We start from the raw sequence: 18,858 nt of genomic DNA, 5'->3' as shown, positions 1-18,858 counted from the left end.
AATGAACCTGTTTCCATGAACAATTTTTATAAACAGAGCATGTCTCCGGGCTGCCCCCTCAGCCTGACAACACGAGCATGGCTGGGCACCCTCTCTGCTCACCTAGGCCCCTCCACCAGGCTGTCTTGCTCCCCAGAGCGCCCTTACCTCCCCCCACAGCCGAAGTCGGGTGGGGGCTCCCTCCCCTGACCCTCAAACCTAGTGAGTCTTCCTGGCTGTGTTTTCAAGGCTCCCGGCTCCTTCCCAGTGGAAACACTCATCTTTCCTTGTAATGCCTTGTTCAGTGTCTCCTGGCTGAGCTGAGTCAGGTTCCCTATCACAGCACTCTGGGGAAGTAGCCCAGATAAGAGGAGGGGAAGCACCTGTGTGGTTAATTCTTTAGTAAGTTTGTTACAATGTTGCCTCTCTGCACGTTCACAGCAAGCCAGAAGCAGGTTGCTTTATGGCTTTTCACAGTGCAGAAACTGAGGTTGAGAATAAGAGAGGCCGAGAAGCTACCCAAGGACACAGACAATCGGCACAACCACGGAACTCAGGACTGGGAAGGCAGAGGCCGCACTCCCGACCACCAGACTACGAAATGCACACTGAGTGGTCTTATCAGATGGATGGAAGGATGGGTAGATGGTAGATGGTTGGGTGGAAGGTGGGTGGTTGGGTGGACGTGGGTGGTTGGGTGGACGTGGGTGGTTGGGTGGACATGGGTGGATGGATGGACGGTGGGTGGTTGGATGGACGTGGGTGGATGGATGGACGTGGGTGATTGGATGGACGTGGGTGGATGGATGGACGTGGGTGATTGGATGGACGTGGGTGGTTGGGTGGACCCTGGGTGGTTGGGTGGACGTGACGTGGGTGATTGGATGGACGTGGGTGGATGGATGGACGTGGGTGATTGGATGGACGTGGGTGGTTGGGTGGATGTGGGTGGTTGGGTGGACGTGGGTGGATGGATGGACGCGGATGATTGGATGGACGTGGGTGGATGGATGGACATGGGTGGATAGATGGACGCTGGGTAGTTGGGTGGACGCTGGGTGGTTGGGTGGACATGGGTGGATGGATGGATGGTGGGTGGTTGGATGGACATGGGTGGATGGATGGATGGTGGGTGGTTGGATGGAGTGGGTGGATGGGTGGACGTGGGTGGATGGGTGGACGTGGGTGGTTGGGTGGACGTGGGTGGATGGATGGATGGTGGGTGGATGGATGGACATGGGTGGATGGATGGATGGTGGGTGGTTGGATGGACGTGGGTGGATGGATGGATGTGGGTGCATGGGTGGACGTGGGTGGATGGGTGGATGTGGGTGGATGGATGGTGGGTGGTTGGATGGACGTGGGTGGATGGATGGACGTGGGTGGTTGGGTGGACGTGGGTGGATGGATGGACGTGGGTGGATGGATGGATGGTGGGTGGTTGGGTGGACGTGGGTGGATGGATGGATGTTGGTGATTGGGTGGATGGTGGCTCGCTGGATGGATGTGGGTGGTTGGGTGGATGTGGTGGATGGATGGACGTGGGTGGTTGGGTGGATGGTGGCTCACTGGATGGATTCATGGATGAATGGTAGGATGGATTAGAAGCAGGAAAGCAGGCTTTGCCGACAGGAGCGGTCAGCCAGGGTCTATGGAAGTGGCAGAGCTGAAATTAAGAAATTACCTTCCTGGAGAACTTGAAGCTTCGGGAAACCCATATTTTGTTCCCTAGTGATAAATCTTTCATCAGGCACAGAACTGATAGGACTTGCTGGGAGGCGACAGAGGAACCAGACATGGCAGACATGGGAGGAGTGCTGGGTGCTCCCCACAGCAGGCAGCAGGCTGGGTGGGGAACATTGGCTCTTTACCGGCCAGGCCCAAAAATTTGGATTACATGGCAGGTGACGAGGGAGGGTGGTGGAAGATGCTCAGGGCCCAGGGCCGCCAGGCGCAGCTCACCAGATTTCCCAACTGGAAGCCAGCCTCTGCTGGGCCACCATCCCAGGGAGCTGCTGATGCTGCCTGGACACCCCCAAGGCTCCTGCAGCCAAGGTCGGGGGGGGCTTGTGTTAAAACTCCTTTTCCCCTAGTAACTATGCCAGGGCAGCTGGTTTGGGAGACTCTGTCCCCCTTTCCCCTCCCTGACCTCCGCTCTCCCTTCCCCCGCAGCTCCCCACAGTCTATCAGGACAGGCGGTGATCCCATGATCCCTGCGGCCTGGTGGGCCTGCCGCTCTCAACCCTGGTCTCCAGAGGCCATTTCTAGTCCTAACTGTGCCACCCTCTGCTTACTCCCTGGGAGGTCCTTCTCCTCAGTTCCCAGGCACAGACAGAGCAGGTAAGACAGGAAGCCGCCGGCTCTTGAGATGGACTGTGGGGTTTCTCCTGATGTCTAATGTCAGGTTCCCTCCTTCCAATGGCCTTTGCCCGGTTTGGACCCCGACTCCACATCTCATCCCGTGGCTCCCTTCTGCCACCCTCCACCCCCAGCTGGGAAGCATCCCTTCATCACCCGCCCTCCAGGTGCCATCCTCCCAAAGGTCAGCCTTGTATGTTGTCCGCTCTGAGGAGACTGGCTGTCCAGTTTGCCTGGCACCGTCCTGTGTTAGAACTGAGAGCCCTCATCACCAGCACGACCCCACCTCTGTCACTCCTATGGGCTCAGAGGAGCAGGGAAGCCTGGCTGGGCTGAGATGCCTACTGGGAGGGGGCGTACTATGTGCTAGACCCTCAAACCAATGCTTTCGCTTTCACTTCCTGTTGGATTTAAACCCACCCTAACTAGTTTGGCTCAGCTGGTAAAGAATCCGCCTGCAATGTGGGAGACCTGGGTTCGGAAGAGCCCCTGGAGAAGGGAAAGGCCACCCACTCCAGCATTCTGGCCTGGAGAGTTCCATGGACTATACAGTCCATGGGGTCGCAAAGAGTCGGACCCCACTGAATGGAATAACTAGTTTGAAAGTCCCCAGTACTGAGCCCTGTGCCCTGAGCCCCAGGCCTGGGCGTCTCTGGGCGGGCCCTCTGCAGGTGGAGCGGGGCGCTGCTGGCATCAGTCTGGCCTGGAGCCGGGCTGGGCGGGTCGCCCGCAGGAATCCCAGGAACGCAGCGCCTGCTTCCACAACCAGGCCCCACCTGTTCCAGTCCGCAAATGGTCTACACCCGCTCCCCCCACCTCTTGGCCCGGGGAGCTCCTCCTGTGGAGAGAGGTTCCTAGCCAGTGAGAAAGAGGCGGCTCCTGTGACAGGAGAGATGGAAATCAGAGACCCAGAGAGCCGGGAGATTTTTTTCAAAGGCTTTAGAGTATTTTTCCGGGTTGGCGGGTGGGGGTTGGGGTTGAGGGTGGCGGGGAGCGGGTGTGGATTGTGCAACAGCAGCATATGGGGCCATTTTTAAGGAATAGAAATCTGGCTGTTGGTTTCCCACCTGTTTCCCCGTCATGTCAAGCTATTTCCATCTGTCTGTGTTATAAAACCCGCTGCAGCTGCTCTTCCTGAGCGCCTACTGTATGCTCGTCTGAGTCCTCCTGTCCTAAGGATCATGAACATGGTCTCCTTAAACCCCGAACGTGCTGGTAAACTGTTCTGATTTTCACAGATAAGGAAGACGGAGGTTCAGAGAGTCCCAAGGCCAAAGTGGACAGCAAAGCTGGGGCTCGACCGGCCCTCGGCCTGGCGTCCACGGCGCGTCCCTCTTCCACGCGCAGACGCGATTTCCCCGCGGCTGGACGCACAGCCGCCTTGCAGCCAGCCCTCGGGCCAGGCGCCGTCTTGGGCTTCTCCCGCGCTGCCCCTCAAGGCGCCCTTGATCCGGTTCTCACGGCCCGCGCTTGGGTCGTTGCCAAGGTTTCACGTCTGCAGCCTGTTTCCGTGGGCCAAGATCCAGGAGCCCAGTTGGGTCGCAAGATGGGAACATTCTCGGTGGGACACGTAACCCAGGAAAAGGGTGCCCTCTGTGTGGGTGAGCCAGGGTGCCGACCCGAGGTGTGCCTCTCGCCCAGGGGCTAGAGGGGACCCAGGGCAGCGGCAGGGCACGCGGAAGCCAGGCAGACCCAGCACCCGCCTCGCTGGGTTTCCCACGGCTCGCTGAGAATTCCCTGACGAGGAGCAACCAGCCTAAAATAGAAAAGCTGACACAGGGGAAATGCCAGGGGCCGAAGTCTGTGCCCAGGCGGTCTTGCTGCAGCCGCTGTCCCAGGGAGTCTGTCCGCTTGCCTCCATCCTCAGGGTCTTTAAATCCCCCTGCAAATAGCTTATGGCCTGGCATTTGCAGGGACCAGGGACGTGGACAAGACTGGCCGGCCTCTGCACTTCCTTGCCTGTCTTCTTCTGTGAGCCCGGCCTCAGGGATGAAACTGGAGGCAGGGAGGGCCGCTTGGCCACGCCCAGACCCTTCTCAAGAGCTTCCAGCCCCCAGCAGAAGGGACAGGCGTTCCCCAGCTGTGGCCTTGCTCTGGGAAGTTGGAGCAGGCTGGAAATTGGGGCCGTTTGGTTCTGTCTGGAGCAGAGGAAGTGGGGTGTGGATATTCTGGCTAGTTCTAATCCCAGACCGTAACTTAAGTAGAAGCTGTCCAGAGGAGGGACTGCAAGGGTGGGGTGCCATTTAAATAAGAAGCAGTGATGCCTAAAGGCCCAGCGAAGAATGGACCTCAGTGCCACGTGAGAGCACAGACCCCTTAGGGGAAATCATTCTCTCCCAAACAGCTGCAGGAGTCGCAGGCTGCCAGAGGATGTTCAGGACAACAGTTTTGTTTTTTTTTTTCCTATTTTGGCTGTATGGCTTTTGAGATCTTAGTTCTCTGACCAGGGGTCCAACCTGAGCCCCCACAGTAGAAGTGCAGAGTCCTTCCACTGGACCACCAAGGAAGTCCCCTGGCAACATTATTTACAATGATGAAAATACTTGGAGACAACATAAACGTCCATCTCTGAGGGAAGAGGCGAATCAGTCATGTTCTTGTTCACTTGCTAAAGTGTGTCCGACTCTTTGCGACCCCGTGGACTGCAGCACGCCAGGCCTCCCTGTCCATCACCAGCTCCCAGAGTTTACTCAAACTCATGTCCATTGAGTCAGTGATGCCATCCAACCATCTCATCCTCTGTCGTCCCCTTCTCCTCCTGCCCTCAATCTTTTCCAGCATCAGGGTCTTTTCCAATAAGTCAGTTCTTTGCATCAGGTGGCCAAAGTATTGGAGCTTCAGCTTCAGCATCAGTCCTTTCAATGAATATTCAAGGTTGATTTCTTTTAGGATGAACTGATTTGATCTCCTTGCTGTCCAAGGGACTCTCAAGAGTCTTCTCCATGGTACACTGCTTCCTGGAACATTCTGTAAACTCCAAAGGAATGAGGTAGCTGGGGCGTCGTGCCTGGGGGACAGCCACATACGGGGAGAAAGAGAACCTGCATCAGACAACACAAGCTCTGTGAGGGAGAGACTGAGGAAGGGTGGCCCCACCTCCGGAGGACTCACCTCTGTGACAGGTGCCGGGGACGGGGGGACGAGGCAGCATCCTTCCGTTTCCCTTTTATGCCCCTGAGATTCTCCCAATTGATGTCCTATGCGATTAAACAGAGTAATAATGGGTCTTGTTCATTTCCACAGTAGGAGAATGACGCATGCTTTAGCTAGGCCACTGCAAACATCTCTCCCTCCATCCAGCCCATTCCCTGGCCCCCTCTCACCCACCAGCACCCCTGAAACGGACCCACGTACCCCGTGCTGCCAGGAGCCATGGACGTGATGCTGGCCCCGTAGGGCCCCTGCTCTGAGGAGCCCTCCTGGCCAGACCCACAGGCCAGTGGTCCCAGAACGTGGTTCCAGATTATAGAATAGGCTTCTCGTGGGTTGCTGGAAAGTCAAGGAGGCCTTTCCAGATGGTGTGGGACCAGAGAGGTACCCAAGGGGAGGGGCTGCCCTGCAAACGGGATGCAGGCTTGGGGGCCAGGGGGCAAAGTGGGGAGGGCGTGGAGAACAGGCCACGTAAACAAAGGCCAGTGACTTGGAGGCACAAAGGGGCGAGGCTGGAGCAGTCAGTAGGGCCCAGCCCACAAGCTGTGGAGAGCCGGGCCGAGGAGGCAGAAGGGGAAGAGCTCAGAGCCTCCTGCAGCTCGAGGCAGGGAGGCCAGCCTGCAGCCCTCACACCTGGGGTCACTCCTGGCCTGCAGAAGGTCCAGAAGACAAAAGGATGAGAGAAACCAAGCCTCCGGGGGCAGCAGCAGGAATGGGGCTGGGAGCAGGGCTCCAGGCTCAGGCCGGGGCCCGAGGCTGGCTGGGTCGCCCAGAGGAGCCTGGACACCTGCCCTGTGGGTTCTGCCCCCTCTCCTCAAAGTGGGGCCGGACTCACCTCGCAGAGCTGCTGTGAGCCTGAGACCGCTGCCCGGCCCCCAGTGGGGAGGGAGCCTGAGCCTCGCTGGGAAATGTGGGAGAAGGAGCAGCTGCCTGGCCCCTAGAGGGGTAGGAAGCCCGAGCCTCTCGGGAGGAGGCAGGCCTGGGCTGCGCCTGCTGGTTTGGTGGTGCTGGATTCTCTCAGCTTTCGCTCATTACCTGCAAACCTTGAGATTTCTCCATCAAATCTGAATGAGAGTATTGCTAGGTAGTGTATTCTTGGTTGCAGGTTCTTCCTTTTTATCACTCTAAGTGTATCACAGGATTCCTTTGTATGTTATTTGTCACTCTTCCCTTGCTGGGAATAAATACTTTATTTTTGCCTTTAATTTTTGTCAGCAGGATGACGATGTGTCTCGGTGTATTTCTCCTTGGGTTTATCCTGCCTGGGATTCTCTGTGCTTCCTAGACTCATCTGACTGTTTCCTTTTCACACGTCTTTAGCTATTAGCTCTTCAAATATTTTCTCAAATCCTTTCTCTCTCTCTTCTCCTTCTGGGATCCATATCACGCGAATGTTGGTGTGTTTAATGTTGTCCAATCAATGGACCTGAGTTTGAGCGCGCTCTGGGAGATGCTGAGGGACAGGACAGCCTAGTGTCCTTCAGTCTGAGGGCTCATAAAGAGTCGGACACACAACAACAGAGGTCTCCTAGGCTGTCTTCATTCCTTTTCTCGTCTGTTTTTGTATGTTCGTTTGTAACAGTGATTTTGAGTCTTCTGTATTCCGGGCCACTTACTCGTTACTCTGCTATTGATTCCCTCTGGTGTATCGCTCAGACATGACTGAGCAACTGAGCAGTGTGTTGTTCATCTCTGTTTGTTTGCTCTTTAGGTCTTTGGATAACATCTCTTGTATATTCTCTGATCTTTTTCTGAGATCCTGGATCATCTTCACTCTCATTATTCTGAGCTCTTTTTCTGGAATGTTGCCCATTTCCACTTTATTTAGTTGTTTTTCTCGAATTTTATCTTGTCGCTTCATCTGTGACATAATCCTCTGCCCTTTCATTTTGGTTAACTTTCTGTGATGTGGTTTTTGTGCCGGATTCTAGTTCCTCTCGCTTCTTCTGACTGTCCTCTGGTGGATGAAGCTAAGAGGCTTGTGTAAGCTTCCTGATGGGAGGGACTGGCAGTGGGGAAAACTGGGTCTTACTCTGGTGGGAAGGGCCATGCTCGGTAAGACTTTAATCCAATGGATGGGGCTCATTCCCTCCCTGTTAGTGGTCTGGGCTGAGGTGACCCAGCCCTGGAGTCTGCAGGCTCTATAGTAGGGTTCATGGCAACCTCCAAGAGGGCTTATGCCAAGGAGAAGCTCCCAGGATTGCTGCCACCCATGCCCCTTCCCTGCAGCGAGCCACTGCCAGCCCACACACCTCCACAGGAGATGCTCCAGCACCGGCACGCAGAGCTGGTTCAGTCTCCCGGGGGGCATTGCTCCTTTCCCCCGGGTCCTGGCGTGTGCAAGACTTTGTTTGTGACCTCTAAGAGTAGAGTCTGTTTCCCTCAGTCCTGTGGAAGTCCTGTAATCAAATCCCGCTGGCCTTCAGTTAGATTCCCTGGGGATTCCTGGTGTCTTTGCCCCGTCCCCAGGCTGGAGAGCTTGATGTGGGGCTCAGAACCTTCACGACAGCGGGAGAACCTCTTTGGTGCTACTGTTCTCTGGTTTCCGTGGTAGCTGGGGCTTCCCTGGTGGCTCAGCTGGTAAAGACTCCGCCTGCAATGTGGGAGGCCTGGGTTCAATCCCTGGGTCGGGAAGATCCCCTGAGAAGGGATAGGCTACCCACTCCAGAATTCTGCCTGAGAATTCCATGGACTGTATAGTCCCTGGGGTTGCAAAGAGTCGGACACGACAGAGAAACTTTCACTTTGCCTGGTGGGTCAGGGGTTGGGTTTTTTCATGATGGTGTCCCCCATACCACCCTGTCGCAGCCTCTCTGCTTCCGGGTGTGGGTACCTTTTTTAGGGGGCTCAGGCACTGTCCTGTCGATGCTTGTTCAACAGCTGGCTGTGACCCTGGTGCTGTCACGGAGGGAGACGAGCCCGTGTCCTTCCACTCTGCCGTCTTCGCCCAGTTTTTCTCTCTACATGCTTTTCTGAAAAGTATCTTAAGAGTTTTTAGTGTTTCATTTTAATTTATCAGCTGGATTTTCTGCCTAATGTGTTGTGTGTGTATAGTTTTTAGTGGCTTCTCTAGCGGTTAAAATAAGTATATTTCTAAATTTGTTCCACGGTCTGCATCATATTACTACTTGGTCATTTCAGGTAAAATGTGGAAACCCTGCCGGCACATTGATCCCTACATCCACTGGCCATTGGGTTGCAGTTGCCACGTGTTAGATCTAAGGACACAGAAAACTCCCATGAGAAAATGTAATGATTTTTCCTTCAACCATCGCATCTATTTTTTAAAACTTAAAAGAACAAAAATAGCCTATTTTCCTAGGTATTTGCAATTCCCGAGTCGCAGTCTCCATTCTTGGCATTTTCAAATTTCCCTCTTGCTTCATTTCCCTCCTTCTGAGAACATCTCTTAAAAGCATGTCTGCTGGTCATAGATTCTTTCAGTTGTCCTTTGTATGAGCAGATCTTTATGCTTCTTGAAGGATCTTTTGTGCTGGATTCTCTTATTTCACTCTAAAAGTGCTGTCCCACTTCCTTCCGGCCTCCATACTTTTGAGTGAGAAATCTGATGTCATTCAGTTTCTTTTCGATACTTTTTGATAAGCTTTATCTCTATCCAACTGCTCTAAAGAGTTTCTTTCTTTGTCTTCAACATTTGGCAGTTTGACTATGACATGTCTTTGTGGGGGCTTGTTCTAGTTTTTGGTTCGCTCAGCTTCTTGAATCTCCAGGTAGGCTTGGATCTTTTTCTGGATTTGGGGGTTATCTGCCATTTTTTCTCTTTGAGCACTTTTCTGCCTCTGCCCTCTCTTTACCCCCAACCCAAGCCTCCCGTGTCACGAATGTTAGATCGTTTGTTAGAGTTTCATGGAGGCTCTCTCCCCCCCCCCCCCCAACCAGCCGATTTTCTCTCTGTTGTTCAGCATGGATGATTCCTATTGTTCTCTTTTTCTTTTCTCCCCTTGCCCATCTCCTCTGATGTTGAGCCCATCCACTGAGCTTTAATTTTCAGCTGTTGTGTTTTTCAATCCTGAAATTCCCACTTGGTTCTTCTTTATGTATTCTCTTTCTTTTCTGAGACTTTTTCTTTCCTTGTTTTAGGGCTGTTCACAATTATTCAAAACAGCCTTTTCATGTTAGCTGATTTAAAATACTTTTCAAATAATTTTAAGATCTCTGTCATTTCGATGTTGGCATCTATTGATTGTGTTTTTTTCATTTAGTTTGGGATCTCTCTGGCTCTAGATATGACCAGTGATTTTTTAACTGAAGCAGGACATTTTGTATTATGCTATGAAGTTTCTTGAGCCTGTTTGCAGTAGCTTCCTCTGACACTGGTCCAGCGAGGAAATGAGGTAAGGGGCCCTGCCTCCCTGTGGCTGCCAAGAGGGGATAGAAGTCCAGCCCTCACCTGAAGGCAGTGGTCCTTGTTAACGCCGGGGAGGGCAGGGGTTCCAGCCCCCTAGTGGGCCTCGACCGATGCCTCCCCAGCTGGACAGGGTAGGAATGTCTCATCACTGCCCTAAGCATGGCCTCCAGGGACGCTGTGGCCACTGGATGTTCCCACCCAGCTGAGGTGAAGCTCCCAGCTCCTTAACTGTCTTTCTCTGACACCACACCAGCATTGTAGGGGGCTGTGGGGACAGGGTTAGATGCTCCACACAGCCCGGGGAGGGGGGAAGTCATCCTCCCACCCAGCTTTTGCTGGCCTGAGTGGGGTGGAACCACAGCGCCTTCTGGGGTGTTGGGCTACAGAAGAGTTGTTACTGTCTAAAAGTTTTCTGTCTTGCCAGGCTGCCACTCAATAGAGCAGGTTTTTGTTGGACTTTGTGTCTGGTACCCCTGTTTCTCTCCAGGCTGGCTTCTCAGCTGTAAGAGGGAAAAGGGAACCCCGGGGAGCTCACCACCGTGGCGTTCCATCTTCCTAGAAGCAGAAGCCATTTAGATTTGGTGAGAACCAACAAGCAGGCCTCTCAGAGTGTGGCTTGCTCATCCTGAACTAGGAAACAGTACATCCCGAGTCTGCTCTAGAAAGAGAAATGCAGAGATGGGCTTAGGCCCGACCAATGTCCCCGTGCCTGCCTGTTGTAGTCAGTCAATGTTGGATGGATGGATGAAAGGATGGATGAACAGAATACAGTGAGTCAAAGTGAAAAGTCACTCAGTCCTGTCCGACTCTCTGTGACCCTTTGGACTGCAGCCCGTTGGGCTCCTCTGTCCATGGACTTCTCCAGGCCAGAATACTGGAGTGGGTAACCGTCCCCTTCTCCAGGGGATCTTCCCCACCCAGAGGATGGAACCCAGGTCTCCCTCATTGCAGGCAGATTCTTTACCGTCTGAGCCACCAGGGGAGCCAAGCGAACGTTCAAGCTGAGAACTCCAACAGGCGTGAACTTCTGCTCTCAGGTCTGGTGGAAGTTAGCTCACTCGGTGCCATCACACACTGCCACCCACCCCCTTCTCTTAGGCGGCCGGCTCTGAGCGCGTTACTGAGCAGCACTCTTTGTGTCAGGCCCCGGATGTCTACAGGCAAGCGTACAAGCAGCGGTGGCGATGCTGGTACTGCTGAGACGGGCCGAGAGATACCAGTGGAAACAGAAGTGAAAATAATTGAGAGAGTGGATTGAGGCAAAAAGAGGAGAGACGTCGCTCATTCTTAGAACACAGATCATTCAACCACTGGCATGATTCTAAAGAACAAGGGCCAGATCGTGGAACAGGCGAACTCTGCTGTGCTAACGATGTCGACAGCAATACTGAAGAAGCGTGGAAGAGTGATGGAGGAGATGGAGAAACTTCTCAGTGGGTGGAGGCCATAGCATCAGCTTCCAGTCCTGCTCAGCTTAATGCTGATTCAAGAGAAAGCGAAAAGCCTTCACAAAGACTTGAAGAAGAAACACAGTGAAGAATGAGGGAATGAATCTTTTAAGGCCAGCCATGGCTGCTGTCATCAGTTCAAGGCTAGAGTCAACCTTCATGATGTAAAAGTAAGTGAATGCATTTGCAGCCACTGCCTGGGAATCTCCTGAAATGCTTTGAGAAATTGTTGAGAAAGCGCATATGGACTGGAGCAGGCTTTTCACTGTGGATGAGCCAGGACTGTACTGGAAGACAACGCCAGACCAAAGGTCCATCAGTAAGGAGGAAACACTGATGCCAGCCTCTAAGGGAGGAAAGGGTAGACTCACTCTGTTGTTTGGTGGCAATGCTTCCAGTGATACGAACCTGAAGCCTCTCTCAGTTTATCATTCAGAGAACCCAAGAGCCCTTAGAAAGAAACACAGCCACGGGCTCCCTTCCTGCTGTGTAGACGAGTAACCCCAAAGTCCGAGTTACACAGGCCATTTTCCAGGGCTGATTTTTCCACCACTTAGAGAAATATTGTTTGGAGAAGGACGTCCCTTTCAACATTCATGTGCTGCTTGACAATGCTCCAGGCCACATCCCACTCATGCACGTCTTTTATCTCACCCTCAAAGTAGTGCCATCTGCCACTGAAGACTGTGTCGCTCATCCAAATAATCAACCAGGGAGCTACAGCGACATCCTAGTTATTTACATCACACTTTTTGTCAGGCAGTAAAAGCAAGTGATAAATCAGGAAAGACCTGGTGACAATTTTGGAAGGATTATAACATCTACAAGGCCTTCCCTGGTGGCTCAATGGTGAAGAATCTTCCTGCCAAAGCAGGAGACACGGGTTTGGTCCCTGGGTCAGTGAGATTCTCTGAAGAAGGAAATGGCAACCCACTTCAGTATTCCTGCCCGGAGAATCCCATGGACAGAAGGGCCTGGCGGGCTACCGTCCAGAGCTGGAGCAACTTGAGCAAATCGACAAACAAGGGATATAGCATCGGATTATGACGCAGAATATAAAATAGACGTGCGTGAGTCCATACGGATAGAAAGAACTGACCGGATGAACGGGAGAGGGGAGACAGCAGCCCAGATCGTCTGTGCAGTTACCACCCCCTCCAGCAGGGGACGTTTAGCCCTCTGCCCCCTCAGGGTGGAAGGTGCTTTGTGATGTACTTGGAAAGACACGGCCTCAGGCCACGACAGACAGCGTGGAGCAGGACGGATGGGATGAGATGCCTGTCCACCCTGCAGGCTCTTTTCAAAACCCATAACCCCAGACTCACCACGAAAACAGCAGACCATCCCAGACTGTCTGCAAAACACCTCGCCAGCCGGAGCTTCTCCAACTGGTCACAAGAAACAGGAGGAGGCTGGAAACCACCTCCCACCCGTCTCAGGGGGGAGGAGGCTGATGCTGGAGTCCAGGGGGCTTCCAGGAATTCTGAACAAGGACGAGGCCAGCCTGTGCCAAGGGTGTCCCCGTGGCTTTGTGGGGGGGGGGGGGTTGCTTCGAGCTGTGTAAGGCAGGAGGGAGGGGTAACTAGGAGAACGGTCTACACTCTCTGCGCCATCGGAACGTCTCTGTAAATCTGACACCATCCCGAAACGTAAGCTTATTTTTAAAGAGAATGGGAGTGTGACCCCTGTTTGGCCAGCAGGATCACTGCGGAGCGGGGGCGCGGGGCACCAGAGGCAGGCTGCCGCCCTGCTCCGGCGCTCCGTCTGTGCCCGGGCGGCATTGCCGCCCCGCCCGCCCGTGGGTGCTGGGGAGCCGGGCGGGGCTGGGGCTCCTTCTGCCAGGCTCTGGGGTCACAGTGGCTGTCCACCGCCCACACTCCCTGCCCCGCTCTCTGTCCTGCTTATTGGCCTGGGGTCCCCACACCCCTGCAGCCCCTGCGGATGCCTGGTGTTGTGTGCGGACCGTGGGCAGGGCAGCTAGCCCGGCTCTGACACCTACCGATGCACACGCAGCACTAGCCTCGGTGGCTCAGCTGTGCGGCGGGTCAGCAGCGGCCCCGAGCCGGGTGGCCACGCAGGTTCTGGGGCTGGAGCCGGGAGGTGCCGCTGCGACCGGGCGGTCTGGCCCCGCGTGGAGTGCCGGTCACGGGGAGCACCCCGGCTCCCGGAAGGAGAGGCAGGGGCGGGACCCCCTTCACCTTCTGCCCCCCACACTTCCTTCCCACTCTGTCCCGAAGCTTTTAGGAAGATGACGCCACCCCTCCCACTGTTTCAGAGAAGGTTCCGCCAGGCAGTACTGCCCATGCCCCGCAGACGCAGAGACGCGTGGAGCGGGAGGGGAGAGAGTGTAGAGAGACCAACAGCCATTCATCTTGCTGCTTAAGAAAAAGCAGGAGCAAGCGTCGTCGTTCAAAAAGATGCTGCACCCCGTGTTCACTGCTGCAGCGTGAGCAGCAGGCAAGACACGGAGCAGACTAGACATTCACCCACAGAGGACGGATGAAGACGCGGCAAGGAGTCCCCGGCGGCCCAGCGTTTGGTTCCAGGCTTTCACGGCCGTGGCCCGGGTTCAGTCCCTGGTGGGCGGCCTGAGATCCCACAAGCCACACGGCAGAGCGGAAAAAAAGAGATGTGGTACGTATATATGATGGACTACTATTCAGCCATAGAAAAGAGTAAAATAATGCTATTTGCAGCGACATGGATGGACCCAGAGATCATCAGCCTAAGTGAAGTAAGTCAAAGACAAATATTTTAATATGACATCACTTATATGTGAAATCTAAAATATGACACAAATGAACTTAATCTATGAAACAGAAATAGACTCACAGACACAGAGAACAGACCGGTGGTTGCCAAGGGAGGGAAGTGGGAGAGGGATGGGTTGGGAGTCCGGGGTTAGCAGGCGCCAACCATTCCTTATAGAGAGGATAAGCCCAAGGTCCTACTGCATAGTACAGGGCATTGCGCTCAATATCCTGTGCTAAACCACAGTGGAAAGAGTGTGAAAAAAATGTACATGTATATACACACACACAGCTGAATCAGTTTGTTGTAAATTGTTCAGTTCAGTTCAGTCTCTCAGTCATGTCCACCTCTTTGCAACCCCATGGACCGCAGCACTCCAGGCCTCCCTGTCCATCACCAACTCCCGGAGCTTACTCAAACCCATGTCCATTGAGTCGGTGATGCCATCTAACCAGCTCATCCTCTGTCGTCCCCTTCTCCTCCCGCCCTCAATCTTGCCCAGCATCAGGGTCTTTTCAAATGAGTCAGCTCTTTGCATCAAGTGGCGAATGTATTGGAGTTTCAGCTTCAACATCAGTCCTTCCAATGAACACCCAGGACTGATCTCCTTTAGGATGGACTGGTATAAATTGTAACACAATGATTGACAGCCCATGTCCAGGAACACCGCTCCGAACCCCCTCCCCGGCCCCACCCTCCTGCCCAAGCAGCATGTGGGGTGTGCACGCATGCAATGGAGAATCACTTCTCTTCTTGTGTAAGGTGATGGTCTGCGGGCTTCCCACCTTGTGGCTGTTACTTTGGCAGTTACCCTGGCATTTTGAAGACCGACCTTCTTGAAGGTGAAGGTGGCTCTCCTCCATCCTCCCGAATGTGGAGAGAACTCAGAACGCTCTGGTCTCACCCCCCGCCGCCCCCAAGCCCCTCTTCTTAGATGACTTGGGTTCACATCAGCTTCCAGGGAGAGAAGCCCAAACACCACACGTTAGACAAAACTGGGCTCTCCTTCTCTGCTGTGGAAACAGTCTGGGGAAAGTGGTCAGGGCTGGGTGGATGGGGGCGCTCCTGCAGACGGCAGGATGAGGGTACCGTGTGCCCCCGCGCAGGGGGAGCACGGGCATTTGACAGCAACCCGCCGTCCACCCTGCAGTCCACGCTCAGCAACGCTCACCCACACGTTATCAACTCCCTGGCTCACCACCGCTCGCAGTGGCCCCCGGCCCTCTGGGCTCAGCGTCCTCTCACTGGAGTGTACCCGCGTGGTCTGAGCGAGGCCCGTCGTGCTGAGGGCTCTTGCATCAGTCTGCACAAGCCTCTGCCCCGTGAGCGGCAAGAGGTTGACCGCTGTGCCCTCTGTAGGCGGCTCTCCAGTGTCTCCATCACGACCCCCTGGAGCCCTGCCCTGCTCCTCTGTAGGTGAGCCTTCCTTCCCACCGGCTGTTGTCTCTTTTATCTGACTGCTCCCTGCACCCTGCCCTCCTCCTCCTCCTCACCAAAGCCAGTCTCTCCAGGGCCCCCTGGCTTCTGAAGAGCCAGGCTCCAGACCAGAGGCATCTTCCGTGGGTGGAGACACCCCGGTCCCTTTCTGCATCCTCCCTGTCAACCAGCCATCCAAACAAGGGTCCCAGTAGCTTTGCAACATTCTTACTGTTGAGGTAAAATTTACCATCTTAAAGTAAATGCGTGCGTGGGAGTGTGCTAAGTCGCTTCAGTTGTATCCAACTCTTTGCGATCCTATGGATTGCAGCCCAGCAGCCTCCTCTGTCCCCGGGACTCTCTAGGCAAAGATACTAGGGTGGGTCGCCATGCCTTCTTCCAGAGGATCATCCCCACCCAGGGATTGAACCTGGGTCTCCTGGAACTCCTGCATTGCAGGGTGTTTCTTTACCTCTGAGCCGCAGGGGATGCCATAAAGTGAATGACCTCTACCTAATCCAGGTGCATGTTCATTACCCCAAAGAACCCCCCACCCAGTAAGCAGTCACTCCCCTCCCCATTCCCACCAGCCCATGGCAACCCCTAACCTACTTTCTGTCTCTATGGATTCACCTACTATGGATGTTTCGTATCAATTAAATCCTACAATAAGTGATCTTTCATTTCTGGCCTCCTTCACTTAGTACAACAGCTTCGGAGTTTATCTTTGCCATAGCATGTGTCGGCACTTGATTCGTTTTCAGGGCTCAATAATACTCCGTTGTGTGGACATACCATATTTCACTTATCATTCACTGCCTGATGGACACTTGGGTTGTTTCCACTTTGAGGCCATTATGAATAGCACCTACATAGTGCACAATTTTTTTAAACAGTGACACTTTATTTTTTAAATTAATTACTTTGGCTGCAATGGGTCTTAGTTGCAGCAGGTGGGCGTCTCCATCTCCACTGCCCGTGCGTGATCTTTCGTTGCAGCATGTGGGACCTAGTTCCCTGACCAGGGATCAAAGCCATGCCCCCTGCAATGGGAGCAAAGTCGTAAGTGCTGAGCCACTAGGGAAGTCCCTTTCTTTCTTCCTTCCCCCCTCACTTTTTAAAATTTATTTTTGTTATTTTTGGCTGTGCTGAGTCCTCATCGCCGCTCTCGGGGGCTTCCTCTGGCCGCGGGGAGCAGGGGCACCTCCTGGTTGCAGTGCTCGGGCCGAGTGTGGGCTCCAGAGCTCGGGTTCAGGAGCTGCGGTGCGCAGGCTTAGCTGCCCCGGGCAGGCAGGGTCTTCCCGGAGCGGGGATGGAACCTGTGTCCCCTGCATTGGGGCCTCTAACCACTAGACCGCTGGGGAAGCCCTCCTTCTTCCTCACTGAAGCACACTTGGCCCTATTCGCTTGCTCTTCCTGTCTGTAGGCCATACTTCCTTGTCACTCTCTGGGCCTCATAATGCTCGTTGACAACTGGACCTCTTGAATGTTATAATGTGGAACTCTGGGAACCAGACTCTCCCTGGTCCAGCGGTTTGCTGATGCTACACCTGTGCAAGGTTGCTGCTGTTTGTCCGGGGACTTGTCTGGACTCAAGTTGCAAAGCCAGGGTTCTCTGCTGTGTGGCCACTGCAGGGCATGCTCAACTAGCTTGCCGGTCAGCTCATGAGCCAACACAGGTTTCCTCCGCCGCTGAGACGAGGCCCCCGTGTTCTGGACTGCTTCCCCGCTTGGTTTCCGGAGTCCAGATGACGTGAGCTCCGACGGGTTTTGCCAGTGTCTGCGGAGTCTGGGGCCCCTGGGGCCCTCTCATCTGCCTCTTCTGCTGACTTCACCGCAGCCTGTTGCTTTGCAGCTTTCTCTGATGCTTTTTCAGTTTCTCAATGACACCGTTGGGTGTGGATTCACGCGTGTTCATCCTATTTGTGACTTGGGCTTCCTGAATCCCGGGATTCATTTCTCCCATCTATTTTGTTGAAGTCTCACCTCTTTTTTTAAGTCTTTATTGATGTTGGTACAATATTGCTTCTGTTTTATGTTCTGGTCCTGTGGCCACACGGCACTGTGGGAGCCTCACTGCCTGACTGGGGGACAAACCTGCGCCGCCTGTGTTGGGAGGGGAAGTCTTAACCGCTGGACTGCCCGGGAAGTCCCCAAGTTTCACCTGTTACACGTTCAAATATCCCTTCACCCCCTTTCTTAATTCTCTTTGTCTGAAGTTCCTATTGGATGGATGACCTAGTGCCTCTTCCCTCTTTCTTAACTGAGTTTTCCAGTTTCTACAATATGTTTTTTTGCTTCCATAAGCTTCATTATGGTTGGTTTCCTCAGACCTACCTTTGGCGGAACTAATTCTCTCTTCAGCTTTCTCTAAGCTGTTATTTGTCCCTTCCTCTGAGTTTTAAATGTCCATGTAGCCTACATTAAAAAAAAAATTTCTATCAGTTCTTGGATTTTTTTCCCCCAAACTTCCAGATTTTTTTTGTTAGTCTTTTAAAAATTATTTTACGTCTTGAATCACTTCAGACACACTTATTTTGTAGCCTTGAGATTCCTTCTCAGAAGCAGAGGAAATAGAGAGAGGACACAGACAGGGCCATGGAGTCTCAAGACATCAAAGCAGAAAGCTTTCCTTTGGGCATAAATAAAGCCTGGAGGGCTGGCTGCATCGTCCTGTAAGCCGTCAGAGCCCCAGGGATGCCTGAGCACCTAAACTCTCAGCGAGGATTCCAGAGCTCCAGGGACTGCAGCACTGGACAGGCCCAGCCTCTCTCCATTGTACCACATGATCGCTTCTTCAAACAAAACAATTTTCATGGTGTGCCTGCTAAGCTGCTTCAGTCGTGTCCAACTCTTTGTGACCCTATGGACCCTAGCCCAGGCTCCTCTGTCCATGGGATTCTCCAGGCAAGAATACTGGGGTGGGCTGCCATTTCCTCCTCCAGGGATCTTCCTGACCCAGGGATTGAACCCACGTCTCTTTCTTCCATCTGCCGCATTGGCAGGAAGGTTCTTTACCACTAGCGCCACCTGGGAAGCCCTAGCAGTGACTGTTTGCCACAGGGAATACCAGTTAAGAAGAAAAATAAAATAACCCACAATTCTAGTTCTCATGTTTAGCTGCCATGAACCCACTAGCCCAGCTCCCTGGCTCCCTTGCTGGACTGATTTTCCTCCGTGGCATCAAGCACCATCAGGCACTCTGCATATCTTATTTATGACACTCTGTGCATCCCTGGGAGCATGTCAGCCCTGAGACAATCGGTGCTCTGTCTTGTCCCCCCCGTATGGGCGGAGCCAGGAATCGGAGGGTGGGGCATGGTTCCCTCACCAGCACCTCGGGGTGGGGGTGGAGGGTGGTGAATGAGCAAATGCACATGCAGTGAC

The sequence above is a fragment of the Odocoileus virginianus genome, chromosome 2, assembly GCF_023699985.2.
Source record: "Odocoileus virginianus isolate 20LAN1187 ecotype Illinois chromosome 2, Ovbor_1.2, whole genome shotgun sequence".
Classification (NCBI taxonomy): Eukaryota; Metazoa; Chordata; class Mammalia; order Artiodactyla; family Cervidae; genus Odocoileus; species Odocoileus virginianus.
Note: the sequence above shows the minus strand (reverse complement) of the source record.